The sequence below is a fragment of the Mauremys mutica genome, chromosome 1, assembly GCF_020497125.1.
Source record: "Mauremys mutica isolate MM-2020 ecotype Southern chromosome 1, ASM2049712v1, whole genome shotgun sequence".
NCBI classification, from domain to species: Eukaryota; Metazoa; Chordata; order Testudines; family Geoemydidae; genus Mauremys; species Mauremys mutica.
Genome location: NC_059072.1, coordinates 331,856,621 through 331,874,249, shown reverse-complemented (window position 1 = coordinate 331,874,249; position 17,629 = coordinate 331,856,621). Strand labels below are relative to the sequence as shown.

At 44.6% G+C, this 17,629-nt stretch overlaps 1 protein-coding gene across 16 annotated transcripts in view; it reads left to right on the top strand.

Moving 5' to 3' along the window:
- YAP1 (Yes1 associated transcriptional regulator) overlaps positions 1-17,629 on the top strand; it is a 180,127-nt gene that overhangs the window by 59,404 nt on the left and 103,094 nt on the right. The window lies entirely within an intron of this gene.

Genomic DNA, 17,629 nt, shown 5'->3' with positions numbered 1-17,629 from the left:
CCTTAAGATAGTCAAGGCCTTGTGGCAGCCCCCCGCTCCATCCCGCCAACCTTGAAACAGGCCGAGAAACAGTACTTTGTGCTGGCCAAAGGTTTAGAATATCTTTATACCCACCCATTCCCGCAGGGCTTTGGAGCTGTGCTCCGGCTCTGCTCCAGCTCCAGGCAAAAACCTGCAGCTCCGCTGCTCCAGAGCTGCTCTGCGCTCCAGCTCAGGGCTCCACTTCAAAGCCCTGCATCCCCGGGCTCACTTGTTGTATCTGAGGCCAATGAAAAAGATAAGCACGTCCCTACCAGAAACAAGGAGGCTAAAAAATTGATTTATTTTGGAGAAAAATTTATTCAACTGCCAGCCTGCTACTCCAGGTGGCGAACCATCAGGCCCTGCTGGGCCAGTACATTTTAATCTCTGGGACGGTTTTAAAGTTTCAGGAATCCCTCCCTCGGGGTCTGGCCCAAGAGTTTGGCACCGTGGTGGAGGAGAGTACTGTGGCGATGAGATGTTCCCTGCGGATGGTATGGGACACAATGGATTCAGTGGCAAGGGTGCTTGCATTGGTGGTGGTCATGTGACGCAGCTCCTGGTTCCAGATGGCAAGCCTGAGTTAGTCTGTTCTCAGATCAAACAGTCGCCAGGCTGCACGTGTTGAAGGACACCAGGGCTACCCTTTGCTCGTTGGGCATGCATATGCCGCAATCCGCCAGAAAGCCCTTCCAGCCGCCACCAACGCCTGGCAACCTTCTCAGGGATCTACAAGGAGAAGGGACGCTAGTTTTAGTTGTTATCATTGTCGCCCTTTGTCCTCCTGCTCGTCAGCCTAGCCTGGGGCTGCCAAATACCCAGGCGCCCAGAAGCAATCATTTTGAGGGTGCCACCTGAAGGGCAGGGTGGTGCAGGTCCTAGTGGACAATACAGCTGCAGTGTATTACGTCAACATGCAGGGTGGCACCAGGTCTTTGGCCCTTTGTCAGGAGGCACTCAGCTTGTGCGGCATGTCATTCATCCAGTGGCCACCCACCTGCCTGGAACCAGGAACGTCGTGTTGGATTGCCTCAGCAGGACCTTCTCATCTCACCACGAATGGTCGCTTCATCCAAAGGTTGTCAGCCTAATTGTCTGCAGGTGGGGGGCGCTCCCCAGGTGGACTTGTTTGCATCCAGGCAGAACAGTGTGTCATGTGCTCTGTTTTCTGCAGGGCAGGGACAAGGGCTCTCTATCGGATGCCTTCCTGATTCTGTGATCGGGAGCGCTGATGTACGCCTTCCTGCCAATACTGTTGATCCACAAGATAGTGGTGAAGATGAAGCAAGACATATCATCTGTTATCTTCATAGCCCCAGCGTGGCCTTTTAAAGACTGGTTGGGCATGCTGCTGAGTCTTTTGGCAGCCACCCCAATGCAGCTACCTCTTCGGCCGGATCTGCTGTGTCCGAACCTGGCATTGCTGCACTTGGCAGCTTGGCTGCTGTGTGGCTGAATATGGACCAACGGGAGTGCTCCGCTGATGTCCAACAGGTCCTGCTGGGCAGCAGAAAATCGTCCACCAGGGCAACATATGTGGCAAAGTGGAAGTGGTTCACATGTTAAGCCTCAGACCAACACATTCGTGCTGAAGAGGACCTGCTGCAGGACATACTGAACTATTTACTGCACCTTAAGTTCCAGTGTCTGTTGCTGTCTTCGATCAAGGTACACCTGACGGCCATTGTGGCGTTCCATCCTCTGTTTCAAGGCTGATTGGTCTTCACCTATCCCATGACGGCGCGGTTCCTGAAAAGTCTGGAGCGCCTTTACCTGCATGTCTGGGACCCGGTTCCCACTTGGGACCTGTATCTTGTGCTGTCGAGGCTCATAGGTCCCCCTTTGAACCCTTGGCTTCCTGCTCCCTCCTGCTTCTCTCCTGGAAGGTTTCCTTCCTGGTCGCTATAACTTAGTCCGAGATCAGGGCACTCACTTCAGAGCCACAGACCTTCTATAAGGACCAGGTCCAGCTGCGTCTGCATCCGGCTTTTCTGCCCAAGGTCGTCTCCCAGTTCCACAGTGGTCAAGACGTTTACTTACCAGTCCTTTGTCCAAAGCCACATGTGACGGAGGAGGAACACAGGCTGCGTACCCTGGACATCAGACTGGCAGTGACCTTCTACATTGATAGAACAAAGCCATTCCATAAGTCAATGCAGTTGTTTATTGCTGTTGCTGACAGGATGAAAGTCTGCCCAGTGTCAGCCCAGAGAATCTCATCTTGAATCACGGCCTGCACCCGGTACTGCTATGAGCTGCCTGGCCCCTGAGCTCCCGGCCAGGGAGGCTAGCCTCTGGCCCCTCCCCCACTGCCTCCCATCCCCCACAGCCACAATGCGGCACCAGAGCTCTGGCCCGCTGCTCCTGTTGGGCAGCGCAGGTGGCGAGGCTGCGAGCTACTGCTGCTCTGAGCAGCATGGTAAGGGCTGGGGGGGGGGGAGTTGGATAAGGGGCAGGGGGTCCCAGGGGACAGTCATGTAGCAGGGGGTGGTTGGATGGGGCGGAGGTTCTGGCGGGGGCAGTTGGGACGGGGAATGGGAGGGGGTTGGATAGCTGTGGGAATCCGGAGTGGGGGGGGCTGTCAGGGAGTGGGGGTGTGGATAGGGGTTGGGGTCCCGGGAGGGGGCGGTTGGATGGGTCAGGCGTTCTGAGGGGAGCAATTGGGGCAGGAAGTGGGAGGGGGTGAGGGCCAGGCTGTTTGGGGAGGCACAGCCTTCCCTGCACAGCCCTCTATACAGTTTCACAACGCCCATGTGGCCCTTGAGCCAAAAAGTTTGCCCACCCCTGTTCTAGACTCAAAGACAGTTGTTCATCTTCCACTGCATTTGGAATAGTCACATGTCTCTGAGCTCTGTCAGAGTCTACTTGGCTGCAATTTCACCTTTTCATCATCTTATGCGTAGATCTCCAGCTTTTGCTAGCACTAAAGAATTTCTAAAAAAGGTTGGTCTGTGTATTCTGTATGGTGCATGAATCATCTCCATTAAATCATCTAAATATAGTTCATGAGGGCCACCTTTAAATGTTTGTAAAACTGTTCCCTGTACCATCTCTCTAAAGATGGCATTCTTCATATCTAACATTTTATCCCACTTAAAAACAAAGCCTCCAAGAGGGTCAGACTACAGTATTTGACTCCTGTAGTCTGGTAGGTGTTTAGCCACTAGTTGTGATTAGAGAACATTTATGTAGGTCTGCCTCTGCCTCTGCCTGATCAGTGTCTCCTATTTAGATTTGAAAGGCTGCTGCTTGGAATTCTGTATACTTTTATGCAGTCATCAGTTTTTTTGTATCTCTGATAACTAATTTGACAGTGCATTCCAGTAATCACTTTTCAACTAGTACTCCTCATAGACATTCCCACCACTGCTGCTTGTTAATCTCCTAAGTGTAGGGAATCCCCCTGGACGGTCCTTATATAAGAAGAAATTGTTGCTTCCGTAGTGTCTATAGTATCTTTGATTCGTTTAGGATGTGGATCCATTTTCTTAGTCTTCTAGTTAAGGATTTCTGAATTAGTGGATAAAATGGAAGGCTATTGGAAACACAGTCCCTTTGTCTCTTTAATGCAGTGCAATGGGTTAAAACAGGGGTCCCCAACCCCCGGTCCGCGGCCTCTTACAAACCGGGCCGCGAACCGACCCAGTGGACCTCCCGCAGGCGTGCCTGCGGGAGGTCTACCCGAGCCGCGGGACGAGCGCTCCCTCCGCAGTCATGCCTGCAGGAGGTCCGCTGCTCCCGGGGCTCCGGTTGAGCTGCCGCACGCATGACTGCGGACGGTTCGCTGGTCGCGCGGCTCAGCTGGACCGCCCGCAGGCACGCCTGCAGGAGGTCCGGCGGCTCCGGTTGAGCTGCCGCAGGCATGCCTGCGGGCGGTCCAGCTGAGCCGCGCGACCAGCGAACCGTCCGCAGTCATGCCTGCGGCAGCTCAACCGGAGCCAGTGGACCTCCCGCAGGCACGCCTGCGGGAGGTCTACCCGAGCCGTGGGACGAGCGCTCCCTCCGCAGGCATGACCGGTCCCTGGTCCTGAAAAGGTTGGGGACCCCTGGGTTAAAAGACAGCATACCCTGAGAGAGTCCCGGTACCGTAGATGTGAGCATCCACCTGGCCTGGCCCAAATATGAGCAGTCACACTGCAAAGCCATATTTGTATGTCCTCTGAACTGCGTCCATATAGATGCTGTACTCATTCGTGAGGTGTCAGGACTTGAGGGAAAATGTCTCCTACCAAATTCAGGCTTCAAATTGTATTTTTTGTTGAGCTATTTGGGTAAAGCTTGGTTAACACCTAAAACTTAGGTTGACTTAGCTATGCCACTTGGGTGTAAAAATTCAGATCCCTGAGAGACTGAGTTACGCTAACCTAAGGGTATGGCTACACTTACGGTTTGCAGCGCTGGTCATCCAGCTGTGCAGGGCCAGCGCTGGTGTGTGGCCACACTCACAGCTACCAGCACTGGTGTGTGGCCACATTTGCAGTATTTTCAGCGCTGTTGGGAGTGATGCATTATGGGCAGCTATCCCAGCGTTCAAGTGGCCGCAACGTGCTTTTCAAAAGAGGGGGGTGGAGTGGGGTCTAGTGTGACAGGGAGCGGGGGGAAAGAGAGAGGGGATTTTTGGAGCCAACACTGTGTGTTTAGCTTCCTGCATTGAAAAATCAGAACATGTTTCTGACCCCTTAGTCTTAACTCTTAATTGCAAACAGCCTGCAGCCAACACGACTCCCCGCTGTTTCACTCCCTCCCTGCTTGCCTCTCATTTGATTGTTTACAGCCAGGTACAGATGATCACAGCAAACAGGAGCTCTGTTTGTTTTTTTATGCAGCCTCTCTTTGTTTTGTTATGAACGAGCTCCGATCGGAGCTTCGTTGCTTATCTAAAAAACAAACAGAGCTCCTGTTTGCTGTAATCATCTGTACCTGGCTGTAAACAATAAAATGAGAGGCAAGCAGGGAGGGAGTGAAACAGAGGGGATTTTTGGATCGGAGCTCGTTCATAACAAAACAAAGAGAGGCTGCATAACAAAACAAAGAGTAATTTATAAAAGCATTCTGGGATACACCTTATACCCTGGAGGCCAATCACAGCGCTGGTGTGTGGCCACACTTGATGACCAGCGCTGCAGCACCAGCGCTGGAATCCTTATTCCCCATGCTGAGTGAGGTGTACGGCCAGCGCTGCAGCCAGGGAGTTGCAGCGCTGGAAGTGCCCTGCAGGTGTGGCCACTTACTAATTGCAGCGCTGGTGGAGGCTTTCCAGCACTGCAACTCGCCAGTGTAGCCATACCCTAAGTCCTGTTGACCTAGCTACAGCCTCTTGAGGGGGTGGATGGATTTACTGTAGCTATGGAAAAGGAAAACTCCCACCCCCCTGCCATTGCTGTAACAAGTATTTACGCTACAGCAGCATGTAACTGCATCTTTGCCGTTGTAGCACTTGTAGTGTGGATATGCCCTAAACAAAAGAGGCATTTGTTTGAACTCCTGGAGGGAGGTGCCAGAGATTTTTATGATGGGAGGGGCCATCTGCCTTGAAATTTGCATCCCATGCTATACTTAGGACCCTGAACATAGTAACATCTAAAACTCTGCAAGATGCTCCACTTTAATGTCTTTAACACACACACACACCCTCAAAAGTCATGGCTTGGAGTATATTTGTTGTCAGTGTGGTAATAAGGTAGGGATGCTCTTTCCTTATGCCCATTAGACAAGTTGATTAGTTTTTAATTTTCTAAACATGGCTAGATGTGATGCACAAGTCCAATTTACAAATAGCAAGTAAAATAAACGAGAATAATTGTTTTAAACCCATCGTGTGAATTGCACACATGGTGTTTGTCTGGCTTTGTAAGTGAAATTGAAGTTTTATTGCAGACATCTGTTTAGGCTTGCCACCTTTCAGTTGTGCAAAAACTAAGCCAGGGCCACTCTGTAGTTCTTCCCATCCAATTGCACACACATCTTGAATGAGCAGTGGTGATTAAAGAAATACAGAAAATGGAAGTGATAGTTTACTGGTGTATCATATATAGCGAATGTGGCTATGGTCATTGTAACATTAGAAACTTGTTTTCAAGGGTGTTTTTTGTTTGTTTTTGTTTTAACCCCCAACAATATGAGCAAACTGAATTCACCATGTTGTGCAGGTAGTCTGAGCCAAAGCTCACTAAAGTCAATGATGTGTGGTTTCCCCCCCCTTTGCCCCCCCCACCTCATTAACTTCAGTGGGCATTGGATCAGGCCCTAAGCATAACAAATATGTTTTCATCTCTCTTGACTAACTTGCAGGTAGAGGCTATTTTGAAACTTTAAAAAAGTGACCTTACTTTGACTGAGTTGTTTAGAGTCCATTCTTTTTCATCATTTATGCAAGGGCTACAGAGAATTTAAATGTGGAGAAACTTGTAGTGTTGTGTTTCTTAGACATGGGGTTGGAGGGATGGGAGCTTTGATCTTGTTGCTGCATATAAACATTTGATGTCAATTCTTTGTAGAAGCTTAGGAGCACTGAAGGTGGCTTGGAATCCTGGAGTGACTCAACTTTTTTTTGCAGACAGTTTTTAAAGAAAGGGTTAGGATGTTCATTTCAATTTGCTGCCAGCCAGAGAATTTTGACCAACAATACTAATGTGGAAAATATAGATTAACAGCTACAGATTATATTGCTGAAGATCAGTCAGTTTTTAGGACTCCTGAAAAACTGCTGCTACTAACCTTTTTGTCAAAGGGGCAAAAATTATTAAAGGGCATTTTTGCAGGGCTGCCCAGAGAATTCAGGGGGCCTGGGGCAAAGAAATTTTGGGGGCCCCTTCTATAAAAAAAATTGCAATACTATATTCTCCTGGGGGCCCTTGCAGGGCCCATGGCAAATTGCCCCACTTGCTCCCCTCCACAGGCGCCCCTGGGAAAAATAAACCTTCCGCATTTCGGCACAAACCCAGTTTTGAGAAAACTTCTTTACAAGCTATCACTGGTTCTCAGCATCAGCTACTGCTAAAAGGCACTAAAGCTCATTAAAAGGGTTGGACAAATATTTTCCATCGAAACTTTTTCTGGATCAAAAACTAGGGCTTTTTAAAAAGCAGAAAAAAATCACGGACAATGTCTGCTTTCCTTCAAAATTTGTTGTGGTTTTTTTAATTGAAAAGCTGAAATTAGTCTGCCAAAACCTGAATATGGTTTGAAGTTTCAGAAGTGTGTGGCCAAATATTTGCTGCTTGCTGTATTTGATTGTTTCTTTAAACAATAAAAAAAATTCTGCTTAAAAAAACTCCAAAACTTTTGAACCACCTCAGCTTGTAACCAAACACCTGAGCCCAACCAGGCAGAGATTTTTCCAGGTTTCTGATACTCTGCTGGCTTCCTTGACTCATATCTGTCTCCATAACTATCTGGGTTCATTTAGGTTAGAACATAAGAACAGCCATACTGGGTCAAACCAAAGGCCATCCTGGCCAGTATCCTGTCTACTGACAATGGCCAATGCCAAGTGCCCCAGAGGGAGTGAACCTATCAGGTAATGATCAGGTGATCTCACTCCTGCCATCCATCTCCACTCTCTGAGAAACAGAGGCTAGGGACACCATTCCTTACCCATCCTGGCTAATAGCCATTAATGGACTTAATCTCCATGCATTTATCTGTTTCCTAGAGACTGGCTCCAAGTGGTCCCTCACAAACTGGAGACGGTTACTGTGGGTTTTTCTTTACTATAGCTTACGTACATACTCCACGCAGTGAGCATTTGAGCTTGTTCCAGAATCTGGGATGAGCCTATGTTGTCCAAACTGAAATGCTCAAAATAGCACATGCATGTGAATGGACACAGGGTGCTAAAATTAAATTAATCCAGGGGGTCTCAAACTGGAGGTCAGGACCCCTCAGGGGGTCACGAGGTTATTACTGGGGGCCATGAGCTGTCAGCCTCCACCTCAAACCCCGCTTTGTCTCCAGCATTTATAATAGTGTTAAATATATAAAAAAGAGTTTTCAATTTATAAAGGGCGGGGTCGCATCAGAGGTTTGCTATGTGAAAGGGTCACCAGGACAAAAGTTTGAGAACTACTGAATTAACCCCTCTGGAGCCCCAGGGAATGCAGGGGAGAGGGGTCTCCCTTGGTAGGGTTGGGAAGGATATTGCTCTTCTCATGTGATCCTTCCCCCTAGTGGCTAATTTTAAATGAAGCTCCCCTCCCCTGACATGAATCTCCCTATGGCACTGAAATTACATGTAGACTATAATTTGGCATTTGAGAAGTGAAAGGGATGGTAGCCCTAATGGAAAAGCTAACAGCTTGGCTCTTCTGCAAGCCTCAAACTGCTGAATGAGCTTTAGGGTAGGGAAGTCTGTGCCTCTCAAACAGCCTGGCTCTGCCCCCTATCCGACCTCCCCCCACTTCCTGCCCCTGACTGCCCCCCTTAGAATCCCCAACCCATCCTGCTCCTTGTCCCCTCACCATCCCCCAGAGACCCCACCACCACCACCCTGGGACCCCACCCCTGCTCCCAGTCTGCCCCAACCCCTATCCACACCCCCCTGAACGCCCACAATCCAACCCCCCATTCCCTGCCCCCTGACCGCCCCCTCAACCTCCGCCCCCTCCCTGTGCCCTGACTGTCCCCAGGATTCCCTGCCCCTTATCCAACCCCCCTGGCCCCAGCCTCTTACCCCCGGCTCCCTCCTCACCCGGAGTCTCAGCGCCTTGCTGAACAGCTGCAGCGTGTCTCCGGCAGGGCCTGAGCTCCGCCCCGCTCCAAGCCGCATGGTGAGGGGGCAGGGCTGCGAGCTCCACGCCGAGCGGAGGCAGCTGAGCTCAGCCCGGAGCTCCCAGCCCCGCCCCCTCACCACGCGGCTCTGAGCAGGGTGGGGCTCAGGGGTCCTGCTGGAGACACGCTGCGGCGCTGTCTGAGGACGCCGCTTGATGCGCTGAGGCTCCAGGAGAGGGGCGGAGGCGGGAGCCTCAGCTGTTCTCTTGGGGGCCCCTGCGGAGCCCGGGGCCTGGGGCAAATTGCCCCTTTTGCCCCCCCCTCTGGGCGGCCCTGCATTTTTGTAAACTAAACCATTTGTTCAATTGCATACCTGATGTTACACCAACTTAAAAATTGTTTCTCGGATCAGTTCCATAGAATTTATTTAAAGGGGGCACATGGGAAATGTACCTACTTTTTGGTAGTGACATAGAAGGGGTGTTTGTAGGTTGTTGTTTTTTCCCCCCTCCCCAGGATATTCTACCCTAAAATTAGAGAGAGTGTGTGTGTGTGTGTTGTTTTGGTATAGCATGGTTATTTTACCTCTGCTGCAGAAGTTGACTGCTTGGCAGAGAAAAGTGAAGCCTTGTCTCTGTAACACAGCAATTTTCTAATGCTGCATTTGATCAATTCTGAAATTTCAGGGAATGTTTTAGGTGGACAGAACCCTATTGATTTTGGTGAAAAGCAGAAAACAAGAAGGGGAAAAGGGGTGACACGTGGACCCCTTTGTGTTTGGTTAGCAGACCCATAATCTTCAGCAACCTCTTTAAATGTCCGTAGTTAAAGAACCAGTTGATGGCTGCTGTTAATACCTTCTAGCATACCAGTATCCCCATCCCTGGTCTCCCCATCCTCCCCAAAAAGTTTCATGTGTTGATGCCCTGAGGACTTGCCCTGCAGACAGAAAGGAAAGAAATAAGAGTGGTGGGAAGAATGGGAACAAACAGAGTTCCAGCGCTGGTTGGGCAAGAGGAGAATGGGGGTCCCGGGTATGTGGCAGAGGGAGGGTATGGGGGGAGGGGAACAGAGCCCCTGCCATGAGGATGGATGGCAGAAGAGGAGAATGAAGTAGTACAAAGAGCCCCTGGTATGGGACAATGGGGGGCTGGCATGGAGGAATTGGGGTGTGTGGCACAGAGCCCCTGAAGTGGTGGGGAGGGTGCAGGGAGTCCCTGAAATAGAGAGAGGTAGGTGGTTGGCACACAGGGAGCTTGCGTAGGCATGGGGGAATGCAAGGAGCCCCTGGTGTGTGTAAATGAGCTCAGCTTACAGAAGCAACAAGGTATGTGACCCTCTGGTTGCAGATGACCGTGTCAGAGTGCTAATGGATATTAATCACATGCAGTGTAATGCTGATACAATACAGCATTACTTACAGAGACTTTAATAAGGCTTTTGCTTCTTTATTTATCCCTTGCATTCAGTTATGTCCAAGTGTTCTGTGTCTGTAAGAGGAGCATGTATGTTGTAAACTGTTGGGTAGACATTTTTTTTCCTAATCTCTCTTGCTCTCAACTCATAATGCATAATAATCACTGTAGCTATGGTTCACTCTTGAGAATACCAAAATGAAAATAATGAAGATGGTCTGTATTTAACAATTGTTCCTTCTCTGATTTATTACTTTTTTTTCCAGCTGATCTGCTTCATTTAACTGCCATGCTGTGTAAAACTAAAGTAAACTTTGGATGCTTTAATAACGTGATAAACCAGAGTTTTTCAATTGTCTTTTGTTCACAACAGAAGGGCAAACACACAGCTCCGTGTGCATGCGCTCCCGCTCGCGTGCGCGCGCGCTCTCTCTCTCAGATGGAACCTCTACAGGACAAATATCCTTACTATGCAGTTTTTTTGCTTGGAATACTGTTTAATCCAACATATTTTGAAAAATCTTCTGAAAGTTTTGAGGGAATAGCAATCACTTTAATTAGAAGACAGAATTAAGATTTTTTTTTTTTTTAAACTATGATTCAGTTTCATAAGTTTTCAGACTGTTCAAGGTAAACACTGTTAAGGCCATCTCTATGAAAAGAAAAAACATGTTGTTGTTCTGTATATTGTTGTTCTGTCCTGTACAGTACAAGATTTTATGGAGATATTTGTGCCTTCTAGGGGGGATGTATCTGGTATATTTGAGGTTGTAGAAAATTATCTTGATCCTGCAAACACTTGTACCATAAGTTACTCCCTTCTGAGTTAGCTCTGCTGAATTCAGTGGGACTAACCTGCATAAAGCTACTTGCTTCCAGGAGGAAGCATGGTAGAAGAGGGAAAGAAAGTGGGGTGGGAGGACGGAGGCACTCAGATCAGAGTTATGTTCTTTTTCCTGCAATAATTGATGCCAAAACTTCACATTTAACAATGCAGGTGATGCTTTAGGTGGTAATAATTTTGTCAGCTTTACCAGGGGAAATTTGTGCTGTCATGTAGGTGAGTAATGAAAGAGGAATAAAGTGTGTTGTTTTTTTGTTTTTTTAAATATTTCAGGGTATTTACATACTTTTTAGGTCTGATCTGTATTCAGATACTGGTTTGTGATTATGTAGTTAGTTGAAAACAAATTCAGTGTTGTTTTTTTGATATCTTGATTTATGTATATTTGACATTGACAATGTTGAATAACATGGCATGGTGTCTAACAATTTAACCAGTATTTATTCATAGACTTTAGTATTCATTTAATCTGATAGCATCCATTTAATGATCTGATTATGTTTATAAATCCAGGATTATTTTGTAATTCATTTAGATAAACACTTAAAAATCTTGGGAACTCGGAGTAACAGAAGGAAGAGGCTTCTCTTTTAAAAAAAAAGGTTAACCCATTGAAGGGTCAAAAGGGTGAGTTCTGTAATCTGGGATTATAAAGTAGTGTTGAGGGGTTGCTTATCAGTTATTGTAACTAAACCAGCCCTAATAAGGAAGACCTGTGCCGAACATCTTTATTGTTCCTGGACTGATTGGCTTTGGCCTCTTTGTTTTAACAAATCTGCTGTCAGCAGGACATTGTCTGGCAAAGGGCTTAATGATGGAAGAATGTTGCAATTAAGATGGGTGAGGTACAGTTCAGAACCAGGTAGTTTTACTTCAAAAAATTAACAATTAGACTTAATTGCATTACATGTATATACCTATATGGATGAGTTCAGTTTCATATAATTGTTGTTTACGATGAATTGTTGAATATGACTTCATGTTCAGCAACTACAGTTTGGGTGATGCTGCAAAATCAAAGACAGTTACATCATCCAATTTTAAAGTGTGGTTCTACTCTGAAAAAGTGATTTAAGAAAAACAATATAATTGAATTTCCATTTGTCAGATTTCCTGACTGAAAAAATATGATTATAATGCCAACTCTGTGAAGTTCTTTGGTTCTAAGATTCACACACCATCCAGTAATAGTTATAGATTTTAAAGGCCAGGAGGAACCATTATGATCATTTAGTCTGACTGCCTACATAACACGGTCCAAAGAACTTTATTCAATAAAGGATTTACTGGATAATACATAAAGATTGCTCAGACCAAATACTTCCGTCATTTACATATGTCATCAATAGTGAGTTGGCGGGGGGCAGCAGGGCGGGCAGGGAGGGGAATATAACTTATATTTTCTTACCCCCATACTTTTCATAATTCATAGTATGGTTGTGGCATGCCTGAAATTGGAGACACTATTTCGAAAAATCAGAAAGAGAATATTGGGTGTAATTTTTTTATAGGAAGAAATTTTAACAGCTGGAAAATATTTGAAAGTAGGGATACAATATACTGCATCTGCCATTATTAAAGTGTATCAACTTTCCTTAATATTGTATTTCCTTAATATCGCACTAAACATAATAAAGTTTTGGGGGAATTACAAGACTTGCTTTAATGCTAAATACCATCATACCAAAAGGTGTTTGAGTACTCAAGATCAGTATTTTCTGTCTTAATTCCTTCTGTTAAATATGATTCAGAAAATCCAAGCATTATGTACATAGATAAAACTGAGCCTTGCAGTTTCAAGCTGGAAAGCCAGCAGTTAGTGTTTTGAGTCTTTTTTTTCTTTTAGAACTTGATGATGACTGTTGATACAGATTTGAAAACGTGATTTTTTTTTTTACTGTTTGTAAGACTCTCCTTGTAACTTGAAACTGAAACTCCTCAGTTTACATCCTTTCATAGTGTTAAATTAAGCATTAATTTTTTAATTAATAGACACCATTAAAACATTTAAAAAATAAACAGCACTATGTTTACCTTGCAGCTCTTTAGGGATTGGGGAGGCAGTAGGTTTCATTTGGGGTCTAGATCTCATGACAGGATTTTTTTAAAGTCCCGTCGTCCCTCCTTCTCCCCCCCCCGCCCCCGGGCTGTTATTTTAATCGGTATGTCTAGTTTTACTGTGAATTCAGTAATTGCACCTGTATTTTTTTGCTGAAATTCTGTTTTATAACTTCTACCGAAATCTTCTCAAATATAAAAACGGCTTTTGAAGAGAGAGGTCATAATACAGATGTAGCTTTCCTCTTGTTTGGATTGTTAAACACTAGTAACTAAAATTGGTACTTGGCATCTCATGGTGCACTAATAATGCTTCAAACTAAATTCTAAAAAATGTGCTGAAATACAGTGTCAACTCTTAGGGGAATCAGCAAAGAAGTCTCCCCCCTAAGTGAAATGGAGGCCAGTTATGTTTGAAAGCAAATTCAGTTCAACATATACTTTTCTCGTGGTGCTCCTGAAGCTGACAAACACTCAGTGCCATTATTTGGTTCTCTGCCTGTGGAGTAGAACTGAGGAAAATGAACAATCAGAGGCATAGTTTGGATAATGTTTTATTAGACATGACTATCTTCTGAGAATTTTGAAAGGTCATTTTGAAGCAGTATTTCTAGGGATGGATGGGAGAGTAGATGGAGTGTGGAACAGCATTTATTACCAGCAGAAATTAAGTTATATAGCTTATTTCTGCTCTAGTATCCACTTCACAAGAAGAGCATTAATTAAAAGTAGCTCTATCCTGGCATGACATAGAGAGCAAGATAACTTCTTGTAACATGAGTAACTGCTCTCATGACAAAATATCCGTAGATATGCTAACAATTATAAAGTACCGCCTTCCAAAACCCCTTGTTTTTGAGAGCGCCTGTTGTCAGAAAAATGCTGTTTTGTACTCTGTGGAAAAACTGAATGTTGGGGAAACTAGTCATCAGAGATCTTGAATAACTGTTGGTAGTGGAAGGTTAATCAGATATCCCTCAAATATGCAGAGCAGGCAAAAAGCTTGAAGACTTAATATAACATGTTACGGAGGGCTTGTCTTCACTACCGGGGTAAGTTGACCTAAGTTACGCTATGTAGCTGGAGTTGATGTAGCTTAGGTTGACTTACCCCGGTGTCTTCACTGTGGTGCATCGATGGCAGCAGTGTTGATCTCCCCGTAGTGAAGACCAGCCCTAAGGAAGTGAAAATAACATGCCCACAAAGCCTTATTCCTATACCTCTGGGACTTGAAATCTGCCAGCCACCTCACTGAGGAAGGTAGAAAATGGACTTGTGTCAGAGGAAGAGAGACTAGTCCTGCTTGTCCACACTCTCTTTACAGATTATCCAAATCGTTTTACAAGTTTGTTTTGTACCTTCAGTTACTGGATGACGCATAAGATGAGACATTCTCTTTGGCAAGGGTTTGATTAGTGCAGTGTTAGATGTGACTCACTGCGCAATTTCAGTTCTGCCTTCCATATTGTGCACACTCCCAGTCATATTCCATGTACTGTGTATGTCACTTTCTGAAGTGTCAGCATCGCAATGAGGCAACAGCACTTCAGAAAAAGAAAACGTGTTCTGCTGTTGTTTGTAGGCTACTGCAAGTACCAGCAGCAAAAGGACAAAAATCCACATTATTTTAACTCGTCAAGGGTAATTGGGAGTAAAATGTCATCAGAAGGCATACATGGTTCCAAATAAAGAGATGTACAAAGTACAGAGATGTATGAATCCCAAAATGGGGCTATTCTGTGTTTGTCTGAACATGAGGCTCCACGCATTCAGCAGCTGTCAGGTATGTTTGATTTGTTCATTGTTTGACTCACATTTTTGCACTTGCTGCTGCTATTGATCTGATCATAAAACTGATGAAATTTTAATGAAAATATATTTTCAGGCCAGGTCTACTCCCTGCTGTTTGGCTGCAAAGGTCTTTGCTCTCCCACTATAAAGTGGTGGGGGAGGGGCTGCTGAAAAAAGAGTTAACCCTCCTATTCAGAGTTTGAGGGGCTAGATAGAGGATTCAGTGGGTGCCACTGGGTCATAGACTGGAGGACAGGAAATAACGTTCTACCAAGAGTAGACTTAGAAGAGCATGAGTCTCTGTAATCGGGATTTGCTCACAGCAAATCTTAGAAAAACGGATTCTTGGAATGCCATCTAATATTTATGATATTAGTAAAATGCTGATTACTGTTGGTATGGAGGATCTTTTGTAAATTTTATATACTTCTAACATACTATTCATTGACCAGATCTCCTCTCTTCTCCCTGGTGTTCATATCCCTCTTTCATCATCTTCCTCCTCCCCAATAAATAAATAAAAGCTTTTTTTATTAGTCCAGCCTACTATCTTTGACCTCTAGCACTGAGTAGTTACTTTAATTCATATTGTTCAGATTCTAATATGATATGTAACGTGATACATGATTGAGATTTAAATCTAGCGTAAAGTCTGGTTGTTTTTTTTTTTTTAGTAGAGTCCTTCTATCCCGACAGTCTGAACTGTTACATTAAATAGTCTGTGAGATCCTCCATGCTTTAAAACAGTGGCTCTCAACAATTCCAGACTACTGTTCCCCTTTCAGTAGTCTGATTTATCTTGCGTACCCCCAGGTTTCACCTCACTTAAAAACTACTTGCTTACAAAATCAGACATAAAAATACAAGTGTCACAGCATACTATTACTGAAAAAAGCTTACTTTCTTATTTTTAACCATATAATTATAAAATAAATCAATTGGAATATAAATATTGTACTTATATTTCAGTATGTAGTATATAGAGCAGTATAAACAAGTCGTCTGTATGAAATTTTAGTTTATACTGACTTCACTAGTGCTTTTTATGTAGCCTGTTGTAAAACTAGGCAAATACCTAGAGGAGTTGATATACCCCTGAAAGACCTCTGCATAGCCCCAGGGTAACATGTATCCCTGGTTGAGAAGCACTGCTTTAAAATATAGTTCAAATACATGTTAAGTGCACGTGGTTACACAGAAACCTGTATATTATTGATAAACAATGGCAATACAAAAGGTACACAAATCACAATCTCTCATCCAGGTCATGTAAACTTTGTATTGACAGTTACAAAAATAGATTATTATAAATATACAAATATAAAAAGCATGCGTTTGTGGTTTAGAAACTATAGCCTGTAGAAAGATTAGTTTCAACAATGCAGCATTGTCTGTAGAGTCAATTAAGCATGTACCGTTTAGCTAGCTTGGGAACAAGCTGTAGCATGTGACATTATAAATAATGCTTGCACAACAAACATAGGCTTGATAAGTGGGCCATAAATCTGGGCTGTCAGCCCACTGAGTTTTAGAACTAACCCTGTCATCACAGTATTCTGAATCTTTCTGATGACAAGAAAGTTAGATTTGAATTGGAAGTAGACTTTACATCCTCAACAACAGCCTTGCACTGTTCCAGTTTTCTAATTTAGCCATGCCTTTTTTTCCCTCCAGAAACCCAGTTGTTCCTGTTGAACAAAAAATCTGTGACTCCTCTCAGAAGTCAGAGTTCCTTATCACATACTTGGTTTCCTAGTCAACCAAGTACAGAGTCTCCAGTCTCTTCACAAATGATTGTACTCCAGCAAATGTCTTACATACACGTAGATCACATTTCTAGCATTGCATCAGACTTTTTTCCACGTTGTCTAGCCTAGTTAGTTGAAGGAATTGATAAATTAGAATTTCATATCCCTCTAATACAGTTGCAAGTACAAGTCCAGACATCTAGAGTGTTCAGAAAGATTAACATCACCATTTTTGTCAGTCAGGTCATACTTGCCAGAAGGCATTATTATTTTTTCTGTGTGGAAAACAAAGACCTGGCAGTCTGTATGTGTATTGGTGTTGAAAATGCTTGACAGCTGGATGAATAATTTCTGTATTTATAATGTTTCTAGTAAAGCAAGTTAAATTGCATTGGTATGTCTCATGCCTGATGTGTATGAACAGCTAATTTGATAGCTTCCTGAATTGTGGCAAGAATTCATATTTTTGGAAACAAATGGTATTGGCATAAAAAAAATCAGCTTTTCAGAAATCTTATAGGATAGCAAATTGGTTTCAATGGTGAATTTCTATCTGTAAGAGATTAAAAATAGCAATATAAAAAGGGCATTTTATATCCTGTTTTAGAACTGAAGGCAAAGGGTAATGACCAACAACACTTAAGTGAGGTTTGAGTTCTGATCTCAAAGATGGCTGCAAAGGTGACAGTTTACAAGTTAAACAACATTGCTTAGATAGAAATGGTGAAGCCTTGTCATGGCTTGACCTGATAAGTTTCTTGTCTCTTCTCTGTTCCTTCCTTACTATGTTCAGTGAGGTGGTAAGTGATGTTTACTAAGGGTATGTCTACACTACCCGCCGGATCGGTGGGTAGCGATCGATCTATCAGGGATTGATGTATCGTGTCTTGTCTAGACGCGATACATCGATCCCTGAATGCGCTCCCTGTCAACTTCGGAACTCCACCAGGTTGAGAGGCGGAAGCGGAGTCAATGGGGCCGTCAATCCCGCGCCGCAAGGACGCGAAGTAAGTGATTCTAAGTCGATCTAAGATACGTCGACT